This window comes from Bombina bombina, chromosome 5 (assembly GCF_027579735.1).
Source record: "Bombina bombina isolate aBomBom1 chromosome 5, aBomBom1.pri, whole genome shotgun sequence".
Classification (NCBI taxonomy): Eukaryota; Metazoa; Chordata; class Amphibia; order Anura; family Bombinatoridae; genus Bombina; species Bombina bombina.
In genome coordinates this window covers 1,156,958,209-1,156,970,902 of record NC_069503.1, presented here as the reverse complement: position 1 = coordinate 1,156,970,902, position 12,694 = coordinate 1,156,958,209, and the positions used below count along the sequence as shown (strand labels likewise).

Sequence of the window (12,694 nt, the reverse complement as noted above, 5' to 3'; positions counted from 1 at the left end):
CAGTACACACACACACACACACAGGTAAGGAAGGCCGTGTTACATGATCAGTTACATCACACGCTCATGTACAGTACACACACACAGAGAAATAAGGAAGGCCGTGTTACATGCTGTTACATTACACGCTCATATACAGTACACACACACAGAGGTAAGGAAGGTCGTGTTACATGCTCAGTTACATTACACGCTCATGTACAGTACACACACACACAGAGGTAAGGAAGGCCGTGTTACATGCTCAGTTACATTACACGCTCATGTACAGTACACACACACACAGAGGTAAGGAAGGTCGTGTTACATGCTCAGTTACATTACACGCTCATGTACAGTACACACACACACACACAGAGGTAAGGAAGGTCGTGTTACATGCTCAGTTACATTACACGCTCATGTACAGTACACACACACACAGAGCTAAGGAAGGTTGTGTTACATGCTCAGTTACATCACACGCTCATGTACAGTACACACAGAGGTAAGGAAGGCCGTGTTACATGCTTAGTTACATCACACGATCATGTACAGTACACACACACACAGAGGCAAGGAAGGTTGTGTTACATGCTCAGTTATATTACACGCTCATGTACAGTACACACACACACAGAGGTAAAGATGGTTGTGTTACATGCTCAGTTACATCACACGCTCATGCACAGTACACACAGAGGCAAGGAAGGCTGTGTTACATGCTCAGTTACATTACACGCTCATGTACAGTACACACACACACACACACACACAGGTAAGGAAGGCCGTGTTACATGCTCAGTTACAACAAACGCTCATGTACAGTACACACACACACAGAGGCAAGGAAGGCCGTGTTACATGCTCAGTTACATCACACGCTCATGTACAGTACACACACAGAGGTAAGGAAGGTCGTGTTACATGCTCAGTTACATCACACGTTCATGTACAGTACATACACACACAGAGGTAAGGAAGGCCGTGTTACATGCTCAGTTACATCACACGCTCATGTACAGTACACACACACACAGATGTAAGGAAGGCCATGTTACATGCTCAGTTACATCACACGCTCATGTACAGTACACACACACAGAGGTAAGGAAGGCCGTGTTACATGCTCAGTTACATCACACGCTCATGTACAGTACACACACAGAGGTAAGGAAGGCTGTGTTACATGCTCAGTTACATTACACGCTCATGTACAGTACACACATACATAGAGGTAAGGAAGGCTGTGTTACATGCTCAGTTACATCACACGCTCATGTACAGTACACACACACACACAGAGGTAAGGAAGGCTGTGTTACATGCTCAGTTACATTACACGCTCATGTACAGTATACACACACACACAGAGGTAAGGAAGGTTGTGTTACATGGTCAGTTACATCACACGCTCATGTACAGTACACACACACACACACACAGAGGTAAGGAAGGCCGTGTTACATGCTCAGTTACATCACACGCTCATGTACAGTACACACACACAGGTAAGGAAGGCTGTGTTACATGCTCAGTTACATCACACGCTCATGTACAGTACACACACACAGAGGTAAGGAAGGCCGTGTTACATGCTCAGTTACATCACACGCTCATGTACAGTACACACACACACACAGAGGTAAAAGAAGGTTGTGTTACATGCTCAGTTACATTACACGCTCATGTACAGTACACACACACACACACACAGAGGTAAGGAAGGTCGTGTTACATGCTCAGTTACATTACACGCTCATGTACAGTACACACACACACACACAGAGGTAAGGAAGGTCGTGTTACATGCTCAGTTACATTACACGCTCATGTACAGTACACACACACACAGAGCTAAGGAAGGTTGTGTTACATGCTCAGTTACATCACACGCTCATGTACAGTACACACAGAGGTAAGGAAGGCCGTGTTACATGCTTAGTTACATCACACGATCATGTACAGTACACACACACACAGAGGCAAGGAAGGTTGTGTTACATGCTCAGTTATATTACACGCTCATGTACAGTACACACACACACAGAGGTAAAGATGGTTGTGTTACATGCTCAGTTACATCACACGCTCATGCACAGTACACACAGAGGCAAGGAAGGCTGTGTTACATGCTCAGTTACATTACACGCTCATGTACAGTACACACACACACACAGGTAAGGAAGGCCGTGTTACATGCTCAGTTACAACAAACGCTCATGTACAGTACACACACACACAGAGGCAAGGAAGGCCGTGTTACATGCTCAGTTACATCACACGCTCATGTACAGTACACACACAGAGGTAAGGAAGGTCGTGTTACATGCTCAGTTACATCACACGTTCATGTACAGTACATACACACACAGAGGTAAGGAAGGCCGTGTTACATGCTCAGTTACATCACACGCTCATGTACAGTACACACACACACAGATGTAAGGAAGGCCATGTTACATGCTCAGTTACATCACACGCTCATGTACAGTACACACACACAGAGGTAAGGAAGGCCGTGTTACATGCTCAGTTACATCACACGCTCATGTACAGTACACACACAGAGGTAAGGAAGGCTGTGTTACATGCTCAGTTACATTACACGCTCATGTACAGTACACACATACATAGAGGTAAGGAAGGCTGTGTTACATGCTCAGTTACATCACACGCTCATGTACAGTACACACACACACAGAGGTAAGGAAGGCTGTGTTACATGCTCAGTTACATTACACGCTCATGTACAGTATACACACACACACAGAGGTAAGGAAGGTTGTGTTACATGGTCAGTTACATCACACGCTCATGTACAGTACACACACACACACACACAGAGGTAAGGAAGGCCGTGTTACATGCTCAGTTACATCACACGCTCATGTACAGTACACACACACAGGTAAGGAAGGCTGTGTTACATGCTCAGTTACATCACACGCTCATGTACAGTACACACACACAGAGGTAAGGAAGGCCGTGTTACATGCTCAGTTACATCACACGCTCATGTACAGTACACACACACACACAGAGGTAAAAGAAGGTTGTGTTACATGCTCAGTTACATTACACGCTCATGTACAGTACACACACACACACACACAGAGGTAAGGAAGGTCGTGTTACATGCTCAGTTACATCACACGCTCATGTACAGTACACACACACAGACAGGTAAGGAAGGCCGTGTTACATGCTCAGTTACATCACACACACACACACAGGTAAGGAAGGCCGTGTTACATGCTCAGTTACATTACATGCTCATGTACAGTACACACACACACAGACAGGTAAGGAAGGCCGTGTTACATGCTCAGTTACATTACATGCTCATGTACAGTACACACACACAGACAGGTAAGGAAGGCCGTGTTACATGCTCAGTTACATCACACACACACACACAGGTAAGGAAGGCCGTGTTACATGCTCAGTTACATTACATGCTCATGTACAGTACACACACACACAGACAGGTAAGGAAGGCCGTGTTACATGCTCAGTTACATCACACGCTCATGTACAGTACACACACACACACACACAGGTAAGGAAGGCTGTGTTACATGCTCAGTTACATCACACGCTCATGTACAGTACACACACAGGTAAGGAAGGCCGTGTTACATGCTCAGTTACATTACACGCTCATGTACAGTACACAGACACAGAGGTAAGGCTGTGTTACATGCTCAGTTACATTACACGCTCATGTACAGTACACACACACACAGGTAAGGAAGGCCGTGTTACATGCTCAGTTACATTACACGCTCATGTACAGTACACACACACACAGGTAAGGAAGGCCGTGTTACATGCTCAGTTACATTACACGCTCATGTACAGTACACACACAGAGGTAAGTAAGGCTGTGTTACATGCTCAGTTACATCACACGCTCATGTACAGTACACACACAGAGGTAAGGAAGGCCGTGTTACATGCTCAGTTACATTACACGCTCATGTACAGTACACACACACACACACACACAGAGAGGTAAGGAAGGCCGTGTTACATGCTCAGTTACATTACACGCTCATGTACAGTACACACACACACAGAGAGGTAAGGAAGGTCGTGTTACATGCTCAAAAACAGGCTGAAACTCTAAAGACACATTTTCTAGAGAGAGGATACGAGGAAGAGACACTTAATAGAGACATTGAGGAAGTCAGAAAAAGAGACCGAAAGGAACTCCTCAAATATAAAGATAAAAAAACCAATATCACCAATGAAAACAACTCTAAAGACGTTGCGTTCATAACACAATACAGCGAGAACAGATGTCTTATAGAGAAAATAATTAAGCAGAATTGGCCCTTACTAAAGAATGATGACACTATAGGGGAAACATTGGCGAATAAACCCAGATTTATCTATAGAAGATCTGATAACCTGAGGAACATTTTATCTCCCAGCGTCCCACGATTACAAACAACAGGTGTCAAAGACATTTTTGGTAAGAATGTGAAAGGTTTTTTTCCATTCATCAGCTGCAAGGCATGCAAGAGAGGTCTAAAGATCAATAAATTCCAGTCCCATAACTCAAGAATGGAATGCAAAATAAAAGACCTGATAAGATGCAACAGCAAAGGTGTCATATACATAGTTCAATGTAGCTGCGGACTACAGTACGTGGGCCAAACTTCAAGATATTTGAGAGATAGAATCCGTGAACACATCCTACAGGTCGAACATGGCAATACAGAAACAGCCATGTATAGACATTTCACTACCTGCCATAAAAGTAATTTGAAGGATCTAAGCTATTATGGGATCCAGTTGGTAAAACTGAATTGGAGAGGCGGTGACTATGAAAAAAAACTACTTATACCAGAATCCAGAAGGGTCTTTGAACTTGATTGCCTTTACCCTAAGGGCCTGAATAACAAAGAGGATTTATCACATCTATTATGTCTCAAATAAGCAGATTCCTTCAGGCCCTTTATGGTTCCCTCATATGGATTAAACTGGCATCATATAATTTGATAGATACGAAACAAATAACAAAAGTTGATCAAAATGTGAACCAAAGTAGCTCACATCTATAAATTCCTACAAACAGCCTAACCACTTTTAAAGTATAGACCTATTCACTGACCTCAGTATTCCACCTTTCGTTTTTTTAGGAGACACCGACAGGCTACTAAGGACGGCAAGGTAGACTGAAAACTCTATGTAGAATTTATCCGACCATCCCCTAGATTACTATATAGGTTATGTGATACACTTTAATTTAACAGTTAGCAACGACAATTATACCAATGTCCGAAACCTAATTCATATTTCACACCCTGATCCTCCAGTCCAGTTCTTAAGAATTAATATTAAATCCATCCAAGCGTGATCTCCATTTCTAAGCCTAACATATAGTCAAATCACTTACGTGGGACTTCTTATTAGTCCTCCAAGTCCCTCATTACATTTATCCCTCTCAATATCTGTCTAGCAGTCTGGATTTAAGATCAGGTTCTAAATCTATGCTAACACATGATGTTTGGGTGAGAATCTTCTGTGATATATATTGAATCTTCTGTGATACATATTCATACACTCAAGCTCGAAGTGGGTGCAATAGTCATCGTGATTGCATGTTTGACCACAGCCCCATGATAGGGGATGTACTCTCCGTTAAGATTATATAATTAAATTGTTGAGTTTTATTGTGACAAGAAGCCAGATATCCTAATTTAACATATACCCTACTAAACCTTTGGCTCATTTATTATATACCACCCAATCACTGTTTTCATATTCATTTCACATATTTTATTTTATACATCCTTTATTAACCGTTCCTATTAGTTTTATCACATTAAATATAATGTCACCTTGTATTGCGCATATATATCATCCTCAATTGATCAATATTGATCCATCTACCCCCTTCACAAATACGCAATACAGAAAGTGGAAACAACAAGACCGGATCGATACCGGAAGTAAAAAGTTATGACCACTTCCGGTTTCAGCGGTAAAAGATCATATCCGGTCTGGCGATAATATCCCACTTCCGGTCCAACTAATATCACTTTCTCTTAACAGCGGTCAGTACCCGCTTATCTCACTGAAAAAAGGGTTAGTATTCCACTATCTTATGATTGGAAACTATTAATGTAATCAAATATTTAACCAACGATCTATTTAAGCCCAATGGATTTTAACACAATCCAGGTTAACTCAATACATCCGGTTGCTGAACAATATCCGGGTCACAATTTGGCGCATTTTGGCGCCATTAGGACATTAATATCTGTATAAAGGGAGCATTCTCACCAACCATATATCAGTCTTGAAAAAGGCCCTATTGGTGGGCCGAAACACGTTGGCATATATGGTGAGATATTTTAATTATCTGTAGTTATCTGTAAAACGATACTGCTCTATGTTGTGCATTTTCTTTTCTTACAGTTCAGGATAACGTCCTCCTATGTGGGTGCGCTCAGGGAACAAACAAAGATGGTGGTCGACGGCTTCCAATATCATAGAAGCCAGGCTGCTCTTCCGATGAAAACAAGGAAAATAGTATCTGTAGCGAGGGAAAGAAGGCGCCAAATAGGGTGATATCGCAAAAAAATATAATTTATGCTTACCTGATAAATTCATTTCTCCTGTAGTGTAGTCAGTCCACGGGTCATCCATTACTTATGGGATTATAACTCCTCCCTAACAGGAAGTGCAAGAGGATCACCCAAGCAGAGCTGCTATATAGCTCCTCCCCTCTACGTCATATCCAGTCATTCGACCGAAACCATACGAGAAAGGAGAAACTATAGGGTGCAGTAGTGACTGGAGTTTAATTAAAATTTAGACCTGCCGTAAAAAACAGGGCGGGCCGTGGACTGACTACACTACAGGAGAAATGAATTTATCAGGTAAGCATAAATTATATTTTCTCCTGTTAAGTGTAGTCAGTCCACGGGTCATCCATTACTTATGGGATACCAATATCAAAGCTAAAAGTACACGGATGACGGGAGGGACAGGCAGGATCTTTACACGGAAGGAACCACTGCCTGTAGAACCTTTCTCCCAAAAACAGCCTCCGAAGAAGCAAAAGTGTCAAATTTGTAAAATTTTGAAAAAGTGTGAAGTGAAGACCAAGTTGCAGCCTTGCAAATCTGTTCAACAGAGGCCTCATTCTTAAAGGCCCAAGTGGAAGCCACAGCTCTAGTAGAATGAGCTGTAATCCTTTCAGGAGGCTGCTGTCCAGCAGTCTCATAGGCTAAACGTATTATGCTACAAAGCCAAAGAGAGAGAGAGGTAGCCGAAGCTTTTTGACCTCTCCTCTGTCCAGAATAAACGACAAACAGGGAAGAAGTTTGACGAAAATCTTTAGTTGCCTGCAAATAAAATTTCAGGGCACGGACGACGTCCAGATTGTGCAAAAGTCGTTCCTTCTTTGAAGAAGGGTTAGGGCACAATGATGGAACAACAATCTCTTGATTGATATTCTTGTTAGTGACTACCTTAGGTAAGAACCCAGGTTTAGTACGCAGAACTACCTTGTCTGAATGAAAAATCAGATAAGGAGAATCACAATGTAAGGCCGATAACTCAGAGACTCTTCGAGCCGAGGAAATAGCCATTAAAAACAGAACTTTCCAAGATAACAGCTTGATATCGATGGAATGAAGCGGTTCAAACGGAACACCTTGCAGAACGTTAAGAACTAAGTTTAAGCTCTACGGCGGAGCAACAGTCTTAAACACAGGCTTAATCCTAGCCAAAGCCTGACAAAAAGCAACTTGGAACTTCTGCCAGACGTTTGTGTAAAAGGATAGACAGAGCTGAAATCTGTCCCTTTAAGGAACTAGCAGATAAACCCTTTTCTAAACCCTCTTGTAGAAAAGACAATATCCTAGGAATCCTAACCTTACTCCATGAGTAACTCTTGGATTCGCACCAATATAAGTATTTACGCCATATTTTATGGTAAATTTTCCTGGTAACAGGTTTCCTAGCCTGTATTAAGGTATCAATCACTGACTCCGAGAATCCACGCTTTGATAGAATCAAGCGTTCAATCTCCATGCAGTCAGCCTCAGAGAAATTAGATTTGGATGTTTGAAAGGACCCTGAATCAGAAGGTCCTGTCTCAGAGGCAGAGACCATGGTGGACAGGACGACATGTCCACTAGATCTGCATACCAGGTCCTGCGTGGCCACGCAGGCGCTATTAGAATCACCGATGCTCTCTCCTGTTTGATCCTGGCAATCAATCGAGGAAGCATCGGGAAAGGTGGAAACACATAAGCCATGTTGAAGACCCAAGGTGCTGTCAGAGCATCTATCAGCACCGCTCCCGGGTCCCTGGACCTGGATCCGTAACAAGGAAGCTTGGCGTTCTGGCGAGACGCCATGAGATCCAGATCTGGTTTGCCCCAATGATGAAGCAGTTGGGCAAACACCTCCGGATGAAGTTCCCACTCCCCCGGATGAAAGGTCTGGCGACTTAGAAAATCCGCCTCCCAGTTCTCCACGCCTGGGATGTGGATCGCTGACAGGTGGCAAGAGTGAGACTCTGCCCAGCGAATTATCTTTGAGACTTCCATCATCGCTAGGGAACTCCTTGTTCCTCCTTGATGGTTGATGTAAGCCACAGTCGTGATGTTGTCCGACTGAAACCTGATGAACCTCAGAGTTGCTAACTGAGGCCAAGCCAGAAGAGCATTGAAAATTGCTCTTAATTCCAGAATGTTTATTGGAAGGAGTCTCTCCTCCTGAGTCCATGATCCCTGAGCCTTCAGGGAATTCCAGACTGCGCCCCAACCTAGAAGGCTGGCGTCTGTTGTTACAATCGTCCAATCTGGCCTGCGGAAGGGCATCCCCTTGGACAGATGTGGCCGAGAAAGCCACCATAGAAGAGAATCTCTGGTCTCTTGATCCAGATTTAGCAGAGGGGACAAATCTGAGTAATCCCCATTCCACTGACTTAGCATGCACAATTGCAGCGGTCTGAGATGCAGGCGTGCAAATGGTACTATGTCCATTGCCGCTACCATTAAGCCGATTACCTCCATGCACTGAGCCACTGACGGGTGTTGAATGGAATGAAGGACACGGCAAGCATTTAGAAGTTTTGATAACCTGTCCTCCGTCAGGTAAATTTTCATTTCTACAGAATCTATAAGAGTCCCTAGAAAGGGAACTCTTGTGAGTGGCAATAGAGAACTCTTTTCTACGTTCACCTTCCACCCATTCGACCTTAGAAATGCCAGAACTAACTCTGTATGAGACTTGGCAGTTTGGAAACTTGACGCTTGTATCAGAATTTCGTCTAGGTACGGAGCTACCGCTATGCCTCGCGGTCTTAGTACCGCCAGAAGAGAGCCCAGAACCTTTGTAAAGATTCTTGGAGCCGTAGCTAACCCGAAGGGAAGAGCTACAAACTGGTAATGCTTGTCTAGGAAGGCAAATCTTAGATACCGGTAATGATCCTTGTGAATCGGTATGTGAAGGTAGGCATCCTTTAAAACCACTGTGGTCATGTACTGACCCTCTTGGATCATGGGTAAGATGGTTCGAATAGTTTCCATTTTGAACGATGGAACTCTTAGGAATTTGTTTAGGATCTTTAAGTCCAAGATTGGTCTGAAGGTTCCCTCTTTTTTGGGAACCACAGATTTGAATAGAATCCTTGCCCGTGTTCCGACCGCGGAACTGGGTGGATCACTCCCACTAGTAAGAGGTCTTGTACACAGCGTAGAAACGCCTCTTTCTTTATCTGGTTTGCTGATAACCTTGAAAGATGAAATCTCCCTTGTGGAGGAGAAGCTTTGAAGTCCAGAAGATATCCCTGAGATATGATCTCCAACGCCCAGGGATCCTGGACATCTCTTGCCCAAGCCTGGGCGAAGAGAGAAAGTCTGCCCCCCACTAGATCCGTTTCCGGATCGGGGGCCCTCACTTCATGCTGTCTTAGGGGCAGCAGCAGGTTTTCTGGCCTGCTTGCCCTTGTTCCAGGACTGGTTAGGTTTCCAGCCCTGTCTGTAGCGAGCAACAGTTCCTTCCTGTCTTGGAGCGGAGGAAGTTGATGCTGCTCCTGCCTTGAAGTTACGAAAGGCACGAAAATTAGACTGTTTAGCCTTTGGTTTGGCCCTGTCTTGAGGCAGGGCATGGCCCTTACCTCCAGTAATGTCAGCGATAATTTCTTTCAAGCCGGGCCCGAATAATGTCTGCCCTTTGAAAGGAATATTAAGCAATTTAGATTTAGAAGTCACATCAGCTGACCAGGATTTAAGCCACAGCGCTCTGCGCGCTTGAATGGCGAATCCGGAGTTCTTAGCCGTAAGTTTGGTTAAGTGTACTACGGCATCAGAAATAAATGAATTAGCTAGCTTAAGGGCTTTAAGCTTGTTCATAATCTCATCCAATGGAGCTGTGCTAAGGGTCTCTTCCAGAGACTCAAACCAGAATGCCGCCGCAGCAGTGACAGGCGCGATGCATGCAAGGGGTTGTAATATAAAACCTTGCTGAACAAACATTTTCTTAAGGTAACCCTCTAACTTTTTATCCATTGGATCTGAAAAAGCACAGCTATCCTCCACCGGGATAGTGGTGCACTTAGCCAGAGTAGAAACTGCTCCCTCCACCTTAGGGACCGTCTGCCATAGGTCCCGTGTGGTGGCGTCTATTGGAAACATTTTTCTAAATATAGGAGGGGGTGAAAAGGGCACACCGGGTCTATCCCACTCCTTGTTAACAATTTCTGTAAGCCTTTTAGGTATAGGAAAAACGTCAGTACACGCCGGTACCGCAAAATATTTATCCAGCCTACATACTTTCTCTGGAATTGCAACCGTGTTACAATCATTCAGAGCCGCTAATACCTCCCCTAGTAATACACGGAGGTTCTCAAGCTTAAATTTAAAATTTGAAATCTCTGAATCCAGTTTACTTGGATCAGATCCGTCACCCACAGAATGAAGCTCTCCGTCCTCATGTTCTGCAAATTGTGACGCAGTATCAGACATGGCTCTACTATTATCAGCGCACTCTGTTCTTACCCCAGAGTGATCGCGTTTACCTCTTAATTCTGGCAATTTAGATAGTACTTCAGTCATAACATTAGCCATGTCTTGCAAAGTGATTTGTATGGGCCGCCCTGATGTACTTGGCGCCACAATATCACGCACCTCCTGAGCGGGAGGCGAAGGTACTGACACGTGAGGAGAGTTAGTCGGCATAACTTTCCCATCGTTGTCTGGTGATATTTTTTTAACATATAAAGTTTGACTTTTATTCAAAGTAACATCTATACATTGAGTGCACAAATTTCTATTGGGCTCCACATTGGCCTTTAAACATAGTGAACAAACAGATTCATCTGTGTCAGACATGTTTAAACAGACTAGCAATAACACTAGCAAGCTTGGAAAAAACTTTTAAATAAATTTACAAGCTATATAAAAAAACGCTACTGCGCCTTTAAGAAACATAAAAATGTGACACAGTTGAATTAACAATGAACCAAATATGTTAAAACAACCAAATTTTAACAGAAAATGTATAAAGTTAGCAGAGGATTGCACCCACCAGCAAAAAGATGATTAACCCCTTAATACCCAAAACGGATAACAGTTGAAATAATAAACGTTTTTATCACAGTCAAACACACTGTCACAGGTCTGCTGTGACTGATTACCTCCCTCAAAACTAGTTTTGGAGACCCCTGGGCTCTGTAGAGACGTCCTGGATCATGGAGGAAGAAATAGGAAGACTGTGACTAAATTTTTACTGCGCAATAAAGCGCTAAAATAGGCCCCTCCCACTCATATTACAACAGTGGGGAAGCTCAGTAAACTGTTTTTATGCAGAAAAAAACGACAGCCATGTGGTAAAAATCATGCCCATAAAGTTTTATCACCAAGTACCTCAGAAAAAACGATTAACATGCCAGTAAACGTTTTAAAAATGAAAATTATGAAGTGTTATTAATAAGCCTGCTGCTAGTCGCTTTCACTGCAGGCTCAAATATTACTTTAATATTGACAGTATTTTCTTAGTGAAATTCCATTCCGCAGAAATACCTCAGAGTATACATACATACATATCATATCAGCCTGATACCAGTCGCTACTACTGCATTTAAGGCTGCACTTACATTACATTGGTATTAGCAGTATTTTCTCAGTCAATTCCATTCCTTAGAAAATAATTTACTGCACATACCTCCTTGCAGGTGGGCCCTGCATGCTATCCCCTGTTCTGAAGTTACCTCACTCCTCAGAATGGCCGAGAACAGCAAGTGGATCTTAGTTACGACCGTTAAGATCATAGAAAACTCAGGCAGATTCTTCTTCTAATGCTGCCTGAGAACAAACAACACACTCCGGTGCCGTTTAAAATAACAAACTTTTGATTGAAGAAATAAAAACTAAGTTTAACACACCACAGTCCTCTCACACGTCCTATCTTTAGTTAGGTGCAAGAGAATGACTGGATATGACGTAGAGGGGAGGAGCTATATAGCAGCTCTGCTTGGGTGATCCTCTTGCACTTCCTGTTAGGGAGGAGTTATAATCCCATAAGTAATGGATGACCCGTGGACTGACTACACTTAACAGGAGAAACACATACAAAGGCAAAGTAACAAAGACTATTACTCACAAGCCGAGCGGCACTGAATCGTGCCTTCACAAGCGGACCGGGACCTCAGCGTCGCCCGGAAGACCAACCCAGGCGAAATCCA

General features: G+C 43.4%; 1 protein-coding gene across 1 annotated transcript in view; it reads right to left on the bottom strand.

The window, feature by feature from the left end:
- Positions 1 to 12,694, bottom strand: part of MROH1 (maestro heat like repeat family member 1) — a 1,587,326-nt gene that overhangs the window by 1,485,650 nt on the left and 88,982 nt on the right. The gene's annotated exons all lie outside the window — the stretch shown is intronic.